The sequence below is a fragment of the Hyperoodon ampullatus genome (genome assembly GCF_949752795.1).
Source record: "Hyperoodon ampullatus genome assembly, chromosome: 1".
In the NCBI taxonomy this organism is placed as follows: Eukaryota; Metazoa; Chordata; class Mammalia; order Artiodactyla; family Ziphiidae; genus Hyperoodon; species Hyperoodon ampullatus.
Window position 1 is genome coordinate 193,279,991 of NC_136914.1, and position 21,803 is coordinate 193,301,793.

Here is a 21,803-nt window from a genome sequence, read left to right on the forward strand (position 1 = left end):
TAAAGGAACTTCTCTAGGTAGGAAACACAACAGAAGGAAAAGATCTACAATAACAAACCCAAAACAATTAAGAAAATGGCAATAGGAACATACATATCGATAATTACCTTAAATGTAAATGGATTAAATGTTCCAACTGAAAGATACAGGCTTGCTGAATGGATACAAAAACAAGACCTGTATATATGCTATCTACAAGAGACCCACTTCAGACCTAGGGACACATACAGACTGAAAGTTAGGGGATGGAAAAAGATATTCCATGCAAACGGAAATCAAAAGAAAGCTGGAGTAGCAATACTCATATCAGACAAAATAGATTTAACATAAAAACTGTTACAACAGACAAAGAAGGACACTACATAATGATCAAGGGATCAATCCAAGAAGAAGATATAACAATTGTAAATATATATGCACCCAACATTGGAGAACCTCAATACATAAGGCAAAAGCTAACAGCCATAAAAGGGGAAACTGACAGTAACACAATCATAGTAGGGGACTTTAACACCGCACTTTCACCAATGGACAAATGAATTTCACTTCCAAAATGAAAATAAATAAGGAAACACAAGTCTTTAAATGATACATTAAACAAGATGGACTTAATTGATATTTATAGGACATTCCATCCAAAAACAACAGAATGCACTTTCTTCTCAAGTGCTCATGGAACATTCTCCAGGATAGATCATATCTTGGGTCACAAATCAAGCCTAGGTAAATTTAAGAAAATTGAAATTGTATCAGGTATCTTTTCCAACCACAATATTATGAGACTAGATATCAATTACAAACAAAAAATGTACAAAATACGAACACACGGAGGATACACAATATGCTACTAAATAACCCAGAGGTCACTGAAGAAATCAAAGAAGACATCAAAAAATACCTAGAAACAAATGGCAGTGAAAACACGACAGCCCAAAACCTATGGGATTCATCGAAAGCCATTCTAAGAGGGAAGATTATAGCAATACAATCCTACCTCAAGAAATAAGAAAAACCTCAAACAAACAACCTAAACTTACACTTAAAACAATTAGAGAGTGAAGAACAAAAAATCCCCAAAGTGAGAGTAGGAAAGAAATCATAAAGATCAGATCAGAAATAAATGAAAAAGAAATGAAGGAAACCATAGCAAAGATCAAAACTAAAAGCTGGTTCATTGAGAAGATAAACAAAATTGATAGACCATCAGCCAGACTCATCAAGAAAAAAGAGAAGACTCAAATCAACAGAATTAGAAATGAAAAAAGGAGAGGTAACAACTGACACTGCAGAAATACAAAGGATCACAAAAGACTATTACAAGTAACTATATGCCAACAAAATGGACAACCTGGAAGAAATGGACAACTCTTAGAAAAATACAACCTTCCAAGACTGAAACAGCAAGAAATAGAAAATATGAACTGACCAATCACAAGCACTGAAATTGAAACTGTGATTAAAAATATTCCAACAGGGTCTTCCCTGGTGGCACAGTGGTTGAGAGTCCTCCTGCCGATGCAGGGGACATGGGTTGGGCCCCAGTCTGGAAAGAACCCACATGCCGTGGAGCGGCTGGGCCCATGAGCCATGGCTGCTGAGCCTGCGTGTCTGGAACCTGTGCTCTGCAATGGGAGAGGTCACAACAGTGAGAGGCCTGTGTACCCCCCAAAAAAAAAAAAAAATTCCAACAAACAAAAGCCCAGGACCAGATGGCTTCACAGGCGAGTTCTATCAAATATTTAGAGAAGAGCTAACACCTAATCTTCTCAAACTTTTCCAAAATATAGCAGAGGGAGGAACACTCCCAAACTCATTTTACAATTCCACCATCACCCTGATACCAAAACCAGACAAAGATATCACACAAAAAAGAAAACTACAGGCCAATATCACTAATGAACATAGATGCAAAAATCCTCAACAAAATACTAGCAAACAGAATCCAACAGCACATTAAAAGGATCATACACCATGATCAAGAGGGATTTATCCCAGGAATGCAAGGATTCTACAATATATGCAAATCAATCAATGTGATACACCATATTAACAAATTGAAGGATAAAAACCACATGATAATCTCAATAGATGCAGAAAAAGCTTTCAACAAAATTCAATACCCATTTATGATAAAAACTCTCCAGAAAGTAGGCATAGAGGGAACTTACTTCAACATGATAAAGGCCACATATGACAAACCCACAGCCAACATCGTTCCCGATGGTGAAAACTGAAACCATTTCCTCTAAGATCAGGAAAAAGACAAGGTTGCCCACTCTCACCCCAGGTATTCAACATAGATTTGGAAGTTTTAGCCAAAGCAATCAGGGAAGAAAAAGAAATAAAAGGAATCCAAATCTGAAAAGAAGTAGTAAAGCTGTCATTGTTTGCAGACAACATAATCCTATACATAGAGAATCCTAAAGATGCTACCAGAAAACTACTAGAGCTAATCAATGAATTTGCTGAGTAGCAGGAGAGAAAATTAATGCACAGAAATCTCTTGCATTTCTATACACTAATGATGAAAAATCTGAAAGAGAAATTAAGGAAACACTCACATTTACCACCACAACAAAAAGAATAAAATACCTAGGAATAAACCCACCTAAGGAGACAAGAGACCTGTACTCAGAAAACAGTAAGACACTGATGAAAGAAATCAAAGACGATACAAACAGATTGAGTGATATGCCATGTACTTGGATTGGAAGAATCAACATTGTGAAAATGACTATACTACCTAAAGCAATCTACAGATTCAATGCAATCTTTATCAAACTACAATAGCATTTTTCACAGAACTAGAACAAAAAATTTCACCGTTTGTATGGAAAACCAAAAGACCCCAAATAGCCAAAACAATCTTAATAAAAACAGAGCTGGAGTAATCAGGCTACCTCACTTCAGATTATACTATGAAGCTACAGTCATCAAGACAGTATGGTACTGGCACAAAAACAGACATATAGATCAATGGAACAGGACAGAAAACTCAGAGATAAACCCACACACATATGGTCACCTTATCTTTGATAAAGGAGGCAAGAATATACAATAGAGAAAAGACAGCCTCTTCAATAAGTGGTGCTTGGAAAACTGGACAACTACATGTAAAAGAATGAAATGAGAACACTTTCTAACCCCATACACAAAAATAAACTCAAAATGTATTAGAAACCTAAGTGTAAGGCGAGACACTATAAACCTCTTAGAGGAAAACATAGGCAGAACACTCTATGACATAAATCACAGCAAGATCCTATTTGACCCACCTCCTAGAGAAATGGAAATAAGAACTAAAATAAACAAATGGGACCTAATGAAACTGAAAAGCGTTTGCACAGCAAAGGAAGCCATAAAGAAGATGAAATGACAACCCTCAGAATGGGAGAAAATATTTGCAGATGAAGCAACAGACAAAGGATTAATCTCCAAAACATACAAGCAGCTCATGCAGCTCAATATCAAAAAAAACAAAGAACCCAATCTAAAAATGGGTAGGAGACCTAAATAGACATTTCTCCAAAGAAGACATACAGATGGCCAAGAAGTACATGAAAAGCTGCTCAACATCACTAATTATTAGAGAAATGTAAATCAAAACAACAGTGAGGTATCACCTCACACCAGTCAGAATGGCCATCATCAAAAAATCTACAAACATTAAATGCTGGAGAGTGTGTGGAGAAAAGGGAACCCTCTTGCACTATTGGTGGGAATATACATTAATACAGCCATTGTGGAGAACAGTATGGAAATTCGTTAGAAAACTACAAATAGAACTACCATATGGCCCAGCAATCCCACTACTGGGCATATACCCTGAGATAACCATAATTCAAAGAGAGTCACGTACCACAATGTTCACTGCAGCACTATTTACAATAGCCAGCACATGGAAGAAACCTAAATATCCACTGAGAGATGAATGGATAGAGATGTGGCACATGTATATAATGGAATATTAACCATAAAAAGAGATGAAATTGAATTATTTGTAGTGAGGTGGATGGACCTAGAGTCTCATACAGAGTGAAATCAAACAGAAAGAGAAAACCAAATACCATATACTAACACATATATATGGAATCAAAAAAAATGGTTCTAAAGAACCTTGGGACAGGACAAGAATAAAGATGCAGACATAGAGAATGGACTTGAGGACTCGGTGGGGGGAAGGGTAAGCTGGGATGAAGTGAGAGAGTAGCATGGGCATATATACGCTACTAAATATAAAATAGGTATCTAGTGGGAAGCAGCTGCACAGCACAGGGAGATCAGCTTAGTGCTTTGTGACCACATAGGGGGGTGGGATAGAGAGGGTAGGAGGGAGACGCAAGAGGGAGAGGATATGGGGATATATGTATCCATACAGCTGATTCACTCTGTTATACAGCAGAAACTAACACAACATTGTAAAGCAATTATATTCCAATAAAGTTGTTAAAAAAATAAAATACATTTTTTAAAAACACAAAAAATTTTGGCAAGTATGTGGAGAAAAGGGAACCCTCCTACACTATTGGTGAGAACATAATTGGTGTAGCCGCTGTGGAAAACAGTATGGAGGTTTCGCCAAAAATTAAATATAGAGTTACTATATGACCCAGAAATTCTACTCCTGCATATATATCCAAAAAAAATGAAAACAGTAATTTAAAAAGATACATACACTCCAATGTTCATGACAGCATTATTTACAATTCTCAAGATATGGAAGCAGCATTAAGTGTCCATCAACAGAAGAATGGATAAAGAAGATGTGATACATACACACACACACACACACACAATGGAATACTACTGACCCATAAAAAGAATGAAATCTTGCCAATTGCAACAACATGAATGGACTTGGAGGATATCATGCTAAGTGAAAGTCAGACAAAGATAAATAATGTATGATATCACTTAAATGTGGACTATTAAAAAAAAAACTAGGGAATATAACAAAAAAGAAACAGATTTACAGACATAAAGAACAAACTAGTGGTTACCAGGTGGGAGGGCGAAGTGGGTAGGCACAAGATAGGACAAGGGGACTAAGAGGTACAAATTATTATGTATAAAATAAATAAGCGGGCTTCCCTGGTGGCGCAGTGGTTGAGAGTCCGCCTGCCGATGCAGGGGATGCGGGTTCGTGCCCCGGTCTGGGAAGATCCCACATGCCACGGAGCGGCTAGGCCCGTGAGCCATGGCCGCTGAGCCTGCACGTCCGGAGCCTGTGCTCCGCAATGGGAGAGGCCACAACAGTGAGAGGCCTGCATACCGCAAAAAAAAAAAAAATTAAAAAAAATTAAAAATAAATAAATAAATAAATAAGCTACAAGGATGTATTCTAAAACACAGGAAATACAGTCAGTATTTTGTAGTAACTATTAATGGAATATAACCTTTTAAACTGTGAATCACTATGTGGTACACGTGTAACTTATGTAGTATTGTACATCAATTATAATTCAAGAAAAAAGTATAAATAAATATTATGAAATATTTTTAATATTTCACTTCTACAACGGTGTCGAGAGATATAAACCATGAAACTCTGTCATCCTCAATTTTTAAGAATACAAAGAGTTCCTGAGACCAAAGAGTTTGAGAATCACTGGTTAAGACTTAATCAAGACCCATCCACTATAACTAGCAACATTGTTAGACTTCCTAGAAGAATATGGATCTCCGGTTTACAGCAGGATACATGAATACATCTAGAGTTCTGTTAGTCAGGAAAAAGGGAGCATCTGATACAATTATAGCTGTAACTTTCTCCTCCCTGCCGTATGTGCTGCAATGTGTTGGTTGCCATTTGAGTAATTACTATGAGTGCCTTTGTGACATGGCAGCTCTCAGTCTCTCTGATTTCTATGCTCTGCACCTGTGTTCTCCTAACTCCACCCCATGAGAGTGCTCACTCTCCCATGAGTCCCTTTACCTGTCCTGGCTCTGTAGTCTGATGTTTGGAAACAAATTGAGTAAGGCACTGGGCTCCTCTTATAGCACTAGAGGACTGGCATCATCAGGCCATGATCATGGTTGGTAATTCTTGGTCTCACTGCAGCCAGAGGGGAAAAGTGTGAGAATAAAGAACTGAGAAATATTCATAAACACAGCTGCATTTAGGGAGTGGTGGCTTTAAATTTTCTTTATAGCAGGAGCTTAGGAGCAGTAACCTGGTTGGAAAGGAGAGTCTGTGACATTTGCTTTGAAACTACACTTGCCAAGCAAGAATGCAATTGATGTTTTTAATCTGTGCTTTATATCACAGATAAATAAAAAGAGAAAATCTTGGTAAAGATGCTTTAATTCACACATTACTTCAGGTTTAGAAAATGATAACCGTCTATTTTAAATAAAAAGCCTCCAAGGAGTGATGGGCTCAGAGCAGTTGATTGAGAAGTTAAAAGGGGAGTCTCCTATTCCTAACACATTCTTGGGCAACACCTCTGCCTTGAATTTAAGGAAGGAAAGGGTCCAGGGAATAAGGTACAATTGATTCCTAAGTCAGAGATGCTAAATAAATAATAATACTTAGAGTAACATGGAGTGAGGTGAACAATTTCTGTTCCTTTTGGTACCTGAGTGACAGGAAAAGTGTGGCAGGCGTCAGGGGAAAAAGAAGAAACTTTGGTTGGGGACTTAGCTAAAAGGAAATTTCTGCCTGCTTCCAAGATTCAGCAAATGATTTAATAGAGTCCTAGCAAATGTTGAAGAGGGAGAGGATATATGTATACCTATAGCTGATTCACTTCATTGTACAGCAGAAACTAACACAACATTGTAAAGCAATTATACGCCAATAAAATAAATAAATAACTGGAAAAAAAAGGAATACCATCCACACTACTCTGTGTCGTCACTTGGGAAAAGGATTTAGTGACAGGAGTTGGGGTAAGGGAAAGACATGATGCCTGAGTTTGCTCAGAACTTATCAGTATCAATATAAAAGTCTCTCCACCTATTATTTGATACATTTATTACATAATCCCATCAATTAACATGTGTGATATAATATTATGCTGAGAGGTCTTGTCTTCAGTTTCAGATATTCCCAAGAGTTTCCCAGGAAGCCACTGGAGAATGGTATGTCATCCAACAATATTCTGTGAAATTGATTATCTGGGAAACTCATTACAAATCTCATGGAGCAGTGAACTACAACTTAGTAACATAACAAAAATTATATCTCCTGCTGTGTAGCGTTTAACTCTTTACAAAGCATCCTTATTCCCTGTCATCCTCACAACATCTAGCATGACATTACCTCATGTTATCTTAAAGACAATGTGCAAGATAAGCTTTATCTGCCTTTGAGATATAGGAAAATTGAGGCTTATACAGTTGGGTTTTTTTTTTTTTTTTTGCGGTACGCGGGCCTCTCACTGTTGTGGCCTCTCCCGTTGCAGAGCACAGGCTCCGGACGCGCAGGCTCAGTGGCCATGGCTCACAGGCCCAGCCGCTCCGTGGCATGTGGGATCCTCCGGGACCGGGGCACGAACCCGTGTCCCCTGCATCGTCAGGCGGACTCTCAACCACTGCGCCACCAGGGAAGCCCAAGGCTTATACAGTTTTAAACAATTTGCCCCCAATCCATGAACAAGTAGGTGCAGGAGCATAATTTGAACCCAGGTATGCTAAATTCCACTTTCACGTTCTTTCACGACATCACAGCTGCCTGCTTCTTGCAAATTGCCCTACTACATCCAGAAATATGAACATAGCTTCCAAAGTCATCTAACTTGCTCGCTTCATGACACTCATGTTTTAATATCGAGATGCTCCCTCCTCTCCACCTTCCTCTGGCACTCTGTTGTGCCCATCTGGCAGCACTTATCACTCACTGTCTTGAAGAGCTGGTGCTGTGTACCATGCTTTATCTCCTCTGTAAAGTTGAGGGAGGATAGTGACTAGCCTCATAGATCCTTGTTTTCTTCCAGAGCCTAGCTCAGTGCCGGGCCCACGGTAGGAGCGTAGTAAATCCTTGATCCTGGTTGATGAAATGCTCCAATTACTGCTTTGGAGTGAGTGCCGAGATGGTTTCATAAGAAACTCACCCTGACAGCAAATCAATTATCCTGTGCAATTGTCTCTTCCAACTGAACACAGATTTGATCCTACGGAATATGCCTAAATTCAGCCAGGCCAACCAGCGTTCCCAGCCCATTGGGATCATTGGGGCCATTCTGGGAAGACAATGAGATCCACTGCCCAGGTCCCTCTCAGGGAAGGACTTGATGCCCCAACTGCTGGCAGTGCTGTCATAAGACACTCAGCTTCAGCCCCTTCAGGGATGGAACTTGACTGCCCTTGCTCCAGGTACACCCCTATCCCTGACTGGAGTTATAAAGGCCTGGCCATCTCAACTCAACCGAGGTCAACCCTGAAGGGCCATTTCAACTTGAGAGCTCCCTGTGGGGTCAGCTGAAGTTGTCAATGGACCAGCATGCAGCTCAGCCTTGCCCTCTGTTCAAACTTCCTTCCTCTCCTCCCCTTCTCAGGTGTTCATCTCAAGTGCTCTCCTTAATAAGCAGCCTGCACATAAACGGCATCTCAGAGTCTGCTTCCTAAGTTCCAAACCTGCATCCTAATTTTTTCCATGATTTGAAACAAATTCAAATCAGGTTCCAGAGCCTCTTCCTTCTTTCTAAATTCACCTTGTGCAATTATAGCCAGCCTGGGTATTGCTTGCTCTCCTTTTCTGTACAGTAAAAATAGCTTTTCTCTGATTATATTAATAATACAGACCCAATATAATTCTAACAAAACATAAAAATAAAGAGAAGTTATATGAATATTATCATGATAATTGCCTTTAATGCTTCGGCAGCTAGCCTTTCATACATTTCTTTACATATACATACATATATAGTTTTCCAAAATTTGGAACATAAATACCATTTCTTTGTAATCATAGACCCCGTATATACTGTGCATAGACCTACAACATATATTACGCAAACTTTTGATTTTACTTACTGTTCCCTCCTGTTGCTCCCCACTTTTTTCTACAAGCCCTAGACACACCACCAGTAAGTAATGTTAGTTACTCAGTGGGTCTCTTCATACTGACTCCTCCATGCTCATATACTTACTTACATACACATTTGTGCATAAAGACAAGAGGTATTTTTGCCACTGTTTCTTTTTCCAAAATGGAATCATCTATTCTCCTGTGTCTTGCTATTTCACTTAATGTACCATGGAAATTTCTCCAAGTAAAACAGATTTCTCTTGTGGCATTATATTCCACCAAATAAATGTTAAACAAATACTTGAACCCTATTTTTTATATTTACATTGTTTCTAGATTTTTTACCCCCTCAGCATTGTAATAAACATCCTTGTACTAGTCCTTCTACTTCTAAGATATAATTATAGACAGACAGATATCACATACACAGAGAGAGATTTCTTTCCAAAAACGGTGTAAAAATTCACATTCCCTCAAACAATACTTGAGTGTACCCCTTTCTCTTGCAATCCCAGAGTAGGTATTATCACTTTCTAGATTTTCTGACAATCTGATGATTATATATTTATATTTCACATTGATTTGTATTTCCCTAGCCACTAGAGAAATCAATGTTTTTCATATATTTATTGGCTGATAGATCTGCAGGTTTTGATCCTCTCCATGTTTCCTATTTGTGACCTAGATCTCTATTTATAAATTGTTTATTACTAGCCTTCTTAGTATTTTAAACTTTAAGTGGGAGGATATTTGTGAGTTGGACATGAATAGTACTAAGAACAGGGAGGTAGGAATCGGGGGGCTGATTTGGGACAATGAGCTGAGAAAGAAAATATCATTGTTGAGCTACTGCTTTGCCCTAGGTGCTTGGCCTACATTAACTGATTCTATTTTCTCAATATCACTGAGAAGTTGGTATTATTATCTCCCATTTTACATAGGAGGAAACTGAAACTCGGAATTTTTCAGGAGCCTCTTAAAGTCACTCAGGTACTGATTCATAGCTGGAACTCTGTGAGCCAGAATTCATGTTCTACCACTGCTCAACACTGCTTCCCCCCACACTGGCAACTTCATAAGCGTGTATTCACACCCACTTCACATAAGGCATAAAGTCCTGCATAAGCTTCTCATGCTCTCTCTACAGGGTTAGGCCAGTAGGTCCTGGTGCACAAGGGTGATAGATCAAGAGATAGTCCAGTATTTCATAAGATTGAAGGGGTATGAGAAAGGATTCATTTGTTAAAATTATGTATTATATGAGGCTGCTATGATTTTAGAAACCCCCTTTTTGAATGGGACTTTCTCAGGAAACTATTGCACTGCCAGAGCTTTTTTTTTTTTTTTTTTTAAGAGCAATGACATAGATATTGGTGTTTTAAGAATTGATTTTTCCTAATTTTGTTGAGTTATCCATCTGTGTTCTCTTGTAGTTCACTGAACTTCCTTAAGACAAATATTTTGAATTCTTTATCAGGAAATTTCTGTCTCTCCATTTCTTTAGGGTCGGTTGCTGGAGCTTTATTAGTTTCCTTTGGTAAACTAATCATGTTTGCTTGATCCTTCATGCTCTGTGTAGCCTTGCCTTGGTGTCTATGCATTTGAAGGAGCAAACACTTCCTCCTGTCTTTTCAGCAGGTAAAAACTTCTCCTGCTGGGTCCCCTGACTGATGGGATAGTCTCTGGGATCTCAGTCAAGCGAGGCTGGCCCCAGGCCACAAGGCTGCTCTTGATTCAAAGTTGGGTTCCAGGTTGGCAGGCCTGTTACCAGCAGCATAGATAGGTGTGGCTCCCATTGGGTCCTGGATGAGCAGGACTGGGCCTGAGTCACAGGGCTGCTTCAGGATCGTCAGTGGCCAGTTAGGCTGTTTGGGAGAGTTGAATGCTGTGTCTCCTGTTGAGTCCTCCTAAGGGCATGACTGACTCTGGACTAGCAGTAGAGAGGGCCTGGAGCCAGGTCACAGGGCTGCTTCAGGATCTATGGTGGGGAGTAGGGCTATCCACACGCAAAAGAATGAAGTTGGACCCTTACTTATACACAAAAATCAACTTAAAATAGATTAAAGACTGAAATGCAACACCTGAAATCATACAACTCCTAGAAGAAAACATAGGGGAAAAGCTCCTTGACGTTGATCTTGGCAATGATTATTTGGATATGACACCAAAAGCACAGGAAACAAAAATAAACAAGTGGGACTACATCAAACTAAAAATTTCTGCACAGCAAAGGAAACAATCAACAAAACGAAAAGGCAACTTACAGAATGGGAGAAAATATTTGCAAACCATATACCCTATAAGGCGTTAACATCCAAAACATATAAAGAACTCATACAACTCAATAGCAAACAACAACAACAACAACAACAACAAAAAAAAAAACCCCCAACAACTCAATTCAGAATTGGCAATGGACCTGAAGAGACACTTTCCAAAAATGACAAATGGCCAACAGGTATATTAAAAGATCATCACTATCACTAATCATCAGGGAAAGGCAAATCAAAACCACAATGATATCATCATAAATTTGTTTTCTATGTCTGTGAGCAAACTTATGGTTACCAAAGGGGAAAGGGAGGAAGGGGAGTGATAAATTAAGATTACAGATACCAACTACAGTATGTAAAATAGATAAGTAACAAAGATTTACTATATAGCAGAGAGAAATATATTCAGTATCCTGTAATAATCTATAATGGAAAATAATCTGAAATTATATATGTAAATGAATCACTTTGCTGTACACCTGAAAGTAACAATATTGTAAATCAACTATACTTCAATTAAAAAAAAACCAGTTGTTATGGCCTCACACTTAGTAGGATGGCTGTTATCAAAAAGTCAAAAGGTAACAAGGGTTGGCGAAGATGTAGAGAATAAGGAATACTTGTGCACTATTGACGGGAATGTAAATTGGTAGAGCCACTATGGACAGCAGAATTAAATTTCCTCCAAAAATCAAAAATAAAACTGCCAAATGATTCTTTAATCCCATTTCTGGGTATATATCCAAAGGAAATGAAATCAGTATCTCAAGGAGATATCTGCACTCCCATTTTCATTGCAGCATTATTCACAATAGCTAAGACATGGAAATGGTCTACATGTCCATTGACAGATGAATGGATAAAGAAAATGTTATGTATACGTATATTATTCAGCCACAAGAAAGAAGGAAATCCTGCCATTTGTGACCACATGGATGAACCTAGAGGACCCTATGCTACATGAAGTAAGCCAGACAGAGAAAGACAAATACTGTATGATCTCACTTGTTTATAGAATCTAAAACCAAACCAAATCAAACTCATAGAAACAGAGAGTAAAAGAATGGTTACTGGGGGCTGATGGGGTGAAGGAAATGGGAGCTATTGTTCAAAGAGTAAAAATTTTAAGTTATACAATGAATATGTTCTGGAGACTTAATATACAGTATTGTGACAATAGTTAATGATGTATTATATACATGAAAGGTGCTAAGAGAGTAGATCTTAAATTTTCTAACCACACAAAAAATGTAACTATGTGAGGTGATAGATATGTTAATTAGCTTGATTGTATTAGTTATTTCAATATACATACTTGTAAATACATATATTTCAAAATATATATATACTTGTCAAAACATCACATTGTACACTTTAAATATATGCAGTTTTTATTTGTCAATCATACTTCAATAAAGCTGGAAAAAAGGAATTTTTATAGGTTCAGTCTCTTAATTTGGATGTGTCATCCTTCTTTCTTGTACTACATTGTGATGTCTTATTCAACAAACCTGACAATAGTCATAATGACTCTAATAATAATTATTATCATTAAAATTATAATGGCAGTACTGACCCTAATTCTATTCATATGAGATTTTACTAGCAGTAGTTGTTATTTTAGCAGTGGTTCTCTGGGTCAGCCACTTTCTCATGTGCTTTAACAAGTATTGCTTCATTTAAATGTAAGTGCAGACGAAGTCCCATACATTAGTCACACTAAACCCAAGGAAAAGAAGGACAAGTATGATACATTTAAATCATCCTCTGTGCTGTCTACCACAGTCTTCAACCCCTAAAGCTTTCTGTCCCACCTTGTGGGTCACCGTTGGATCGTCTTACTGGCTCCACTTGCAAGTAGAGAGAGATGGTGACACATGGGAAAAGCTTGCCGTAAGTAGGTTGCTTGCATATGTTATCTTGGAAAACCTCATGTCTGTTCATCAATCTCTGCACCATAGGGAGGGTAAGAAAGGAAACGTGCTTGGCTCCAGCTCCCAGTACTTGCATTAGGAAATTATTGTCTGGTTGCTTAGAAGTCCATCTGCTCCTGCTAGATATTGCCACGTTTGGAGGTCTAAAACCCATAAGTCATACCAAGCACTGCCAAGGACCCAGAGTCACTGTAGCAGAGGTGATTAGGTATCCATGTGGGAAACAGGCTGCAGGAGGAGATGACTTTCAGAGCTCTGATTTTTTCATCCAAAATGACCTATGGCACACTAAAAAGAGAGGATGCACAATTTACCAAGAACTGCTTTTCTACAGCTCATGTATTTCTCCACCGCAGTGCAATTGTAGGTCTTTATACTCTGCTTTCTGCATTAAAAAGGGAACTGTGGGGCTTTCAGTGGAATGATTAGTATAAGTATTTTATTAACATGCTTTCCTGAACTGGGAAAACTAGGTCAGCTCTCTGGGGCTTCTCTGTTATGCTGGGCAGACGGGTGCCTATGATTTTGCTCATGGATGAAATGCTCACCTTGGGAGACAGAGTAGAAACCAGGGAAGAACTCTGGGCTGGGGATTCTTCTCCTGGCTTCTCCAATGATTTCCTGTCTGGTGTTCACTAAGTGCCTTAATTTTTCTGAAAGCTGAAAGTCACAAATATACTATAACATGCTGTTAACCTTTCAAATCAACTGCTTAGATTCTTCCTCGATGTGACAGTTCCATTTTGCTTGTCCTCATTCAATGCTCTTTGTTGGTTGCTAAGACATGCCTGCCAAACATCTTGTATACAGCAACGTTCATTCTTTTCCTCAGGTAGGAATTCATACGGTGTACCATTTCTTTGCTAGAGTGTAGGTACTCAAGCTCTGCCCCAGCACATGATAACATCAAGCCAGAACAAAACTCTTGTTCCCACTTTCCATGAGCTATTCTGTGATCCCCTTAGGTTCATGAGTACTGAGGGTGTTTCAATACTACATAGAATATGAACTGGAAAATTAGCAGGTGGCATTACCAAAGTGCAGAAACAGCCCTGTATCTGACCTCAGAGTGGCAATCTGCCCAGGCAAGTTATTGCTGGAAAAGTGATGCTGAGACTGGTCCTGTAATCTGGGCATTGACTATCATGCATCACTGTGTGAATGCCCACTTCAGCTGTCCATTTCCCTGTTCATGAAAAAGGAGCTATGAGACCCTGTCTAATTCCAACCCCCCCAGTGGTGCTCTTGGGTGTCAGCTAACTTCCAGTCCAAACATTTTTCCTACATTCTGTTTCTCCTTCAGATTTTCTACACTAGACCATTGAGGATGGGTCCCAGAATTCAAAAGAGAAAATTCTGCCTGCTAACCAGGACCTCACAACTTCCAGACACTCCTTTTAAAACACAAACGAGGCTGGGTATAAGCCTACCCTGATGCAAAGGTGGATGACTATTTCTCTTAGCCATCCAAATTACTAAGTAGTATTTTTACTTTGGACAAAGCATTTGTGCCTTCTGAATGTTGGGAGATAAGACCTGCCTTACCAGATTGTGGTGAGAATTCAATGAGATGATGCTAGGAAATGAGGATGACAAAAAGGAATTAGAAATGCTTTATAAATTGTAAAATTGTGGCACCAATATTAAGTGTCATGTCATTATTCTTAGTAATAATTTATGTTTAATTTAGTTTATGCATAAATGAAAGATAAGTTTCCCAACATAATTAATTTTTAGAGCTACTGTTGAGTGATCCTCAGCATTCCTGGGAATGTCTGAAACATAAGGCAAGAGTTTTCAGCCAAATTATATTAAGAGGTGAAATTAACAGAAATTATTATATATGTATGTGTGTGTATCTCAAGCATTAAGTGGGTAAATGTCACATAGACATGAAATTCAGTCTGAAATACTGAGACTGAGAAACATTGCCTTCATACCAAATCCCTGTTAGAGTCAGGCTTTCCTCAAATGTCCATGTGAGTTCTTAAGGGTGCCTTTGCTTCCATTTTCAGCTTATGAACATCTTCTAGAACTCTATTAAACCTGCTGAATCATGGATGCAGACAGAAATTAATTTCCTTTGAGCTGGCCCTCTGGAAGAGGTATTTCTCCTCCTGAGTCTACCTCTATCCCACTCCTGCACCCGTGCACAGTGATCACTGGCAGTTTCTGTACTCCCCTCCTTCCCTGGAAACACTGTCGGCAGTTATTGATCATCCAATTTACCCTCTCCCTAAGACCTTCTTTAAATTTGCCAGGGAGAGGGAAATTACTCCTTGTTTGTATTTTTGCAATTATTTTTCAACTTTGGTATCATCTATTCTGCCTTGATAGTCACTTTTCCCCAGTTGGTCTTCAGTGGTCCTCAATGACCACTGAGTTTCCATGGTGCCTTGTTGTCATCATGTTGCAGATTAAACAGCATCAGTGTAGCAAGTTGAACCCATAGCTGGAAGAAGTTAATGAAGCTTCCCCAAAATATTTGGGTCACTCCCCCAAAGTTATATATTTGAAGAATCTGACTCATGAACTATGTGATCTATATAAGCAGAAACATTTCCTAAGAGAAATTACCATACCACAGTTTTATTTTCCCCTGAGACACAAAGCATGAGAAATAATGTAATTTAGTACAATATAATGCAAAGAATAGACCATTATTCACAAGAAACAGCACATTGTTTAGCAGCTGACAAGAATTACTAGGAGACTTCCTGCAACAGCAATCTACATGAGCAATAACCAAAGAATATAGCTCTTTCTTTCTCTCACCAGATGGCCAATATATACTAATTCAGCTCCATGGGCGAAATCAGAATCATAAAAAATCATTTAATACAACCACTCAGCAGTGCTTCTCAGACTTCAGTCTGTATAGGAATCACTGAGAGAGCTTGCTAAAAATTCAGATCCCTTCACCCCAGCCCCAGAGATGCTGGGCAGGTGGAGATAAAGTTAGAGACTAAGAAAATGCATGTTTAATGTGCACACCAGGGAACGCTGATGCAGTTAGCCCACAGACCACACTTGAAGCAATGTTACTTCTACATGACAGATGAAAAAATTGCATTTCAGAAATATAAATGTGTGGGCCCAAGGTCAAAGCCACTTATCAGCAGAGCAGGACAAGTAATCATTAATACTACTACTAATGATAATAATAATAGTAATGATGAAGATAATAATAAGGGGGGAGTAGGAGGGGAAGGAGAAATTGTTAAATGTTTTATGGAAGATTAGAAACAAATCTCCTTCCTCCCACGCAAGAGGGAGTCCCATCCATCCTTTATCTCTTACTTCCTTATGTACATTTCCTCAGCATGAAGGCATCTTTAAAATATTTATTGAGTATCTACTATAATGAAGACACCAAGAGTAAAATGTTTAAAGACAGAACCTGGTCTCATCCCTCATGGAGCTTACAGTATATAAGTATTTATAGGAACATGGAAGTATATAGAATAAAAACAATGAAAGAAATGATTTGGCTAAAGAAAAAAGTCCTTAAGGATCCACTCAATATTTACGGAATTGGTGTAACGATAATGAGGAAAGGTATTTCACATAATCACTTATCCATTTATTCCTTTATTCCACAAATATTTATTGAGTACTTATTTTGTGCCAAGCACTATGCTAGGCATCAGGGATGCAGCAGAAAATACAAAAGATGAGGTCCCTGACTTCTTGAGGGGTGATTTCTAGTGGACTGAGAAATAGATAATTAATGATTAAGCCACATAACTAAGCAATATAACGATACACTAAGAAAAACACTCCAAAGGAAATAAATAGGACAGTGCAACAGGGTAAGAGGAGGAAGGGGCAGAGATAGTTTCAACATGATTGCCAGGGAAAGCCCCTGAAGGAACATGACGTTCTACCTGATACCTAAAAACCACACAGGAACCAACTATGCAAAGATCTGGTAAAAGAACCGCCCAGGCAAACGGAGTAGCAAGTGCAAAGGCCTGGAGATGGGAGTGAGCTTGTAGTAGAGGAAGGCCAATTTGACATCTGATGGGAGGGTAGAGAGTGAAAAGGAAAGTGGTATGACATGAGGTCTGAGCTGCAGCCTGGAGTGAGGACCTTTGGGGACATGCAGGCCACAGTAATGAGTTTGAACTTTATACAAAGGGCAATGGTCAGCCATTAAGAACAGAGATTAGATTACTCAATTTGTATTTTCTACTCACTGGATAAAGTGTGAAGAATGAACTGAAGAGGAGGATGAACATAAGGAGGAAAACAAGTTTAAAAACTGCTACTTGTTCAAGGATGTTTTATGCTTAAAGGGGAAGGAAGGCTATTCACCAGAAATGATGAAGAGAGATAAAATTGTACCCTGGGGACACTGATTTTCATTTTAAGTAGGTTTGACTGTGTGCGCAAGTCTTCTTGGCCTAGACAATTCAGCACAGACTGCCCAGTCCGGCAACCAAGAACATCCACCTCATGTCCCAGGCAAATTGTTGGATTTATCTTGCCTACCTGCCTACCAACCAGATTGAAGTGCCTGTTCTTCTCCAATTATCCTTTCCGTGTCCAGTGCCATGTTTATCCTCATTTTATTCCCTTCCATCTCAGTTTGTTCTTGCCAAAGCTCTCTTTATCTAAACTTGAGGCCTTACAAATGTTTCCTCCTTCATAAAACTTTTTCTCTCATTCAGATGCAATCTCTTTCTCCTTGGAAAACACATTTCAATTCACAGTTATGCCCAACATTACTGCAATTTATTTTTGTATCTCTCCATCCGTATTAGATTGTGAGTTGCTTGAGGAAGAAATAAAGTCTTGTCCACTTTTCGTTACCTATGATGCTCTGTACTGGGCCTCAAAATGGAACACAAGGGGCTCTATAACCTGAACTTGATTAAGAGCCTCGTTTCTGATTCTCACCTACTACCTACTACCTGATGTTCTACTTGAAGTTCTATGGGAAAAACTATGCCGTGTAATCACCTGGGCCTTTGTTCTTACTCTGCCATCTGCATGATATCCTCTTCATCCCCTTGTCTGCCCAGCATCTTCATCTCTGAACACTTGGCCAAGGGTCAAACTCTTAATGAAGTATTTTCATGGCACCCTCACCCTCTCTTCAAGTAGAGCTGACAGCTGCCTATTAGACATTCTCCTCCATAACTTAAAATGTAACCCTCCATATATATTATTTAATATAAAATGTATGATATCTTTCAGGACATCACAAATATATGAAAATAAATAAATGTAAAAGGCAAACTGACAATAACAAAAAGCACGAGAGGAGACTACAATAGACAAATGCCAATTTTCCAGAAGTTGAAAAACCCTGAGCTAGCAGAGAAAGGTGAGTCCCCAAATGGCTGGATCCCCAACTAATCATTCTACAGTACATGGTTAGTTGAAAAGCACTGCATATGCACAACAAACATCACATCAGATTTGTGTGTGTGTGTGTGTACCTCACTCTTAAATATACACATATGCACAGACTATATACTAGCAGAAACCCTCTAACAAGAAAGGGAATTCGGAAGCTATAGCAAATAATGGGGGGTGGGTGGGGGGAAATGTCTCCAAAACTATAATTAATCTCTCCAGAGAAAAAAGAAAAAAATCTATAAAAAGTAACAGTCTTAGAATTTCCAAAAGAGCTCTTAGAAATTAAGAATACGTGAGAGAAGGAATACGCACTTGCGCACATACAACTTAGAAGATACAACTAAGATGATCTCAAAGCTGTCTCTCAGGAAATAGAACACAGTAAGAAAGAGAATGAAAAGTATATTTTTTAAAAAGAAAATAAGAGGATCAACTCTAACTGGAATCAATTGGAGAGTTCAAACACCAGGAAAAGAATGTAGGAAAAAATGGTATGTAAAAAAATATCGAAGAAATAACTTACAGAAAAATGCTCAAAACCTACTTTTCTAGAAGGAAAAAACCCACTGAAGGCTCAGCTGAATGACTGAAAAACCCTTACTGAGGCACATGATTCTTAAACTCCAGAAATCTGTGTTTAAAGAGAAGATCCAAAAAGGCAGAGAAGAAAAATATATAGATAATTTACAAATAATCAGAAATAAGAATACTCTCAGATTTCTCACCACAAATGCTGGAAGATAAAGAACAACCGAGTCATGTGTTTAAGCTTCTTGGGAAAATTATTTTCAGCCTGGAATTCCATATTCAATGCAACCATGCTGGATGTTTAAGGGCAGAATAAAGATATGTTCAGACACAAAAGGTCAGAGAGATACCAGCGGGTGTGCTTCTCCAGAGCAAGCAGTATTGTATCAGGAAACAAGGGATCTAGCCCAGGAGAAAGGAAAAGGAGAGAGACAAGGAAGATATTTCTAGAATGACAGTACTGGGAAATTCTGGGATAAAAACTGTGAAGCAGGCCTAAAAATTAAGTATTTCAGATTGGGTAGAAAAATAGATTGCTTTCAATGGGAAAAATAATTGAACTGATCAAGATTACCTAGTGTGTTTGATCACAGTGAGGAATCCCACTCAGTCAGAGACTATGGAGTAGCAGTGATAAGCATATGGAAAACAAAACCAAAAATAAATTGCAATTATTAATTCTATAAAGTAGGCAAGAAAGGAAATGTGATCATAATATATTAGGTGACTCAGCTAGAAATGGTATTTTCATTATCATGATGATGTAAACACTGAATATTGATTTAACCAAAAATTCTGATATAATTGTATTTGAGTGAATGAGGAGAAGGGAAGTCCATTGAAGGTGGTTGGAAAATGAGAGTTAAATATTAGATCTCTCTACATCAAGAGATAAACTAGAATTTTTAAAATTAAGAAATATATGTATACACATATATATATATTCTTTTTCAGATTCCTTCCCCTTACAGGTTATAACAAAATATTGAGTATAGTGCCCTGTGCTATACTGTAGGTCCTTGTTGTTTATCTATTGTATATATAGTAGTTTGTATCTGCTAATCCAAAACTCCTGAATTATCCCACCTTTCCCCTTTCTCAACCTTAAGTTTGTTTTTTACATCTGTGGGTCTATTTCTGTTTTGAAAACTGCCAATACTTTCCTCTTTATAAATAAGAAGTCAACAACATACAGAACAATGTGTTTCACTGTCTTGAGAATAATATACTTTGCAAAGTGATGATCTGTTGTCGTAAGTGACCCTGAAGATAATGATTTTGAAGGTGTTTAGGCAGTTTTTGTAGAGTTTAGAGCCAGAAACTCTATAATTTTGGGGTATGTGAATTTCCCTTTTTTGAAAAAACAAAAAAAATTATTGTTATTTATATAGACCACAAAGTATGATTAGCCAAAATACATTAATTTATTCAGTCATTCTTTCACTGCATGACCACTAAGTATTAGGCACACCACATGGAGCCTAAGTACAAAGGGAAACCTTAAGTGGAGTAGAGATGTGATCAGATTTGCATTTTAGAAGATCCTGGCTGCTGCAAGGACTTGACGGGACTCAGTTAACAAATACTGTATTGAATACTGAAAATTTGCTGAGAGAGTAGATTTCAGGTTATCTATCTCTTATCTCATACACAAACATATATATAAAGGTAACTACAGGAGATGTGTTAATTAGCTTGACTGCAGTGATCATTTCACTTTGTATATGTATACCAAATCATTATGTTGTATACCTAAAAATATACATGACTTTTATTAAAAATAAAGAAATACATATTTTTAAAAGAATTATAGTGTGAAGGGACTCATATGGGGAGGAGCATGTATTTTTTTGAAAAAAATCCTGTTTAAAAAAATGCAGGATTTGTAAACATTTCTATCCATTAAATTGAGGACTCAGATGACATTCAAAATGCTGAAAGGAAAATTCCCATCCAGATGCAATTCAGACATCGTTATATTAGCATAACTATTTGAAAAATTGACTGAATTTTCTATTTGTGGTGTTGAGCTCATGCCTATAAATGATTAATCTAATAAAATTGCATGATCATCAAAATATGCTTATCATAAACAGATACAGGCAGGGAGATTGGTTCAAGATGGCAGAGTAGAAGGATGTGCTCTCACTCCCTCTTGCGAGAGCACCAGAATCACAACTAACTGCTGAACAATCATTGACAGGAAGACACTGGAACTCACCAAAAAAGATACCCCCCATCCAAAGACAAAGGAGAATCCACAATGAGACAGTAGGAGCAGCACAATCACAATAAAATCAAATCCCATAAATGCTGAGTGGGTGACTCACAAACTGGAGAACACTTATACCACAGAAATCGAATGACTGGAGTGAAGGTTCTGAGCCCCATGTCAGGCTTCCCAACCTGGGTGTCCAGCAATGGGAGGAGGAATTCCTAGAGAATCAGACTTTGAAAGCTAGTGGGATTTGACTGCAGGAATTCGATAGGACTGGGGGAAACAGAGAGTCCACACTTGGAGGGCAAACACAAAGTAGTGTGCATATTGGGACCCAGGGGAAGGAGCAGTGACCCCAGGGGAGACTGAACCAGACCTACCTGCTAGTGTTGGAGGATCTCCTGCAGAGGCGGGGGGTGGCTGTGTCTCACTGTGTGGACAAGGACACTGGCAGCAGAAGCTCTGGGAAGTACTCCTTGGTGTGAGCCCTCCCAGAGTCTGCCATTAGCCCC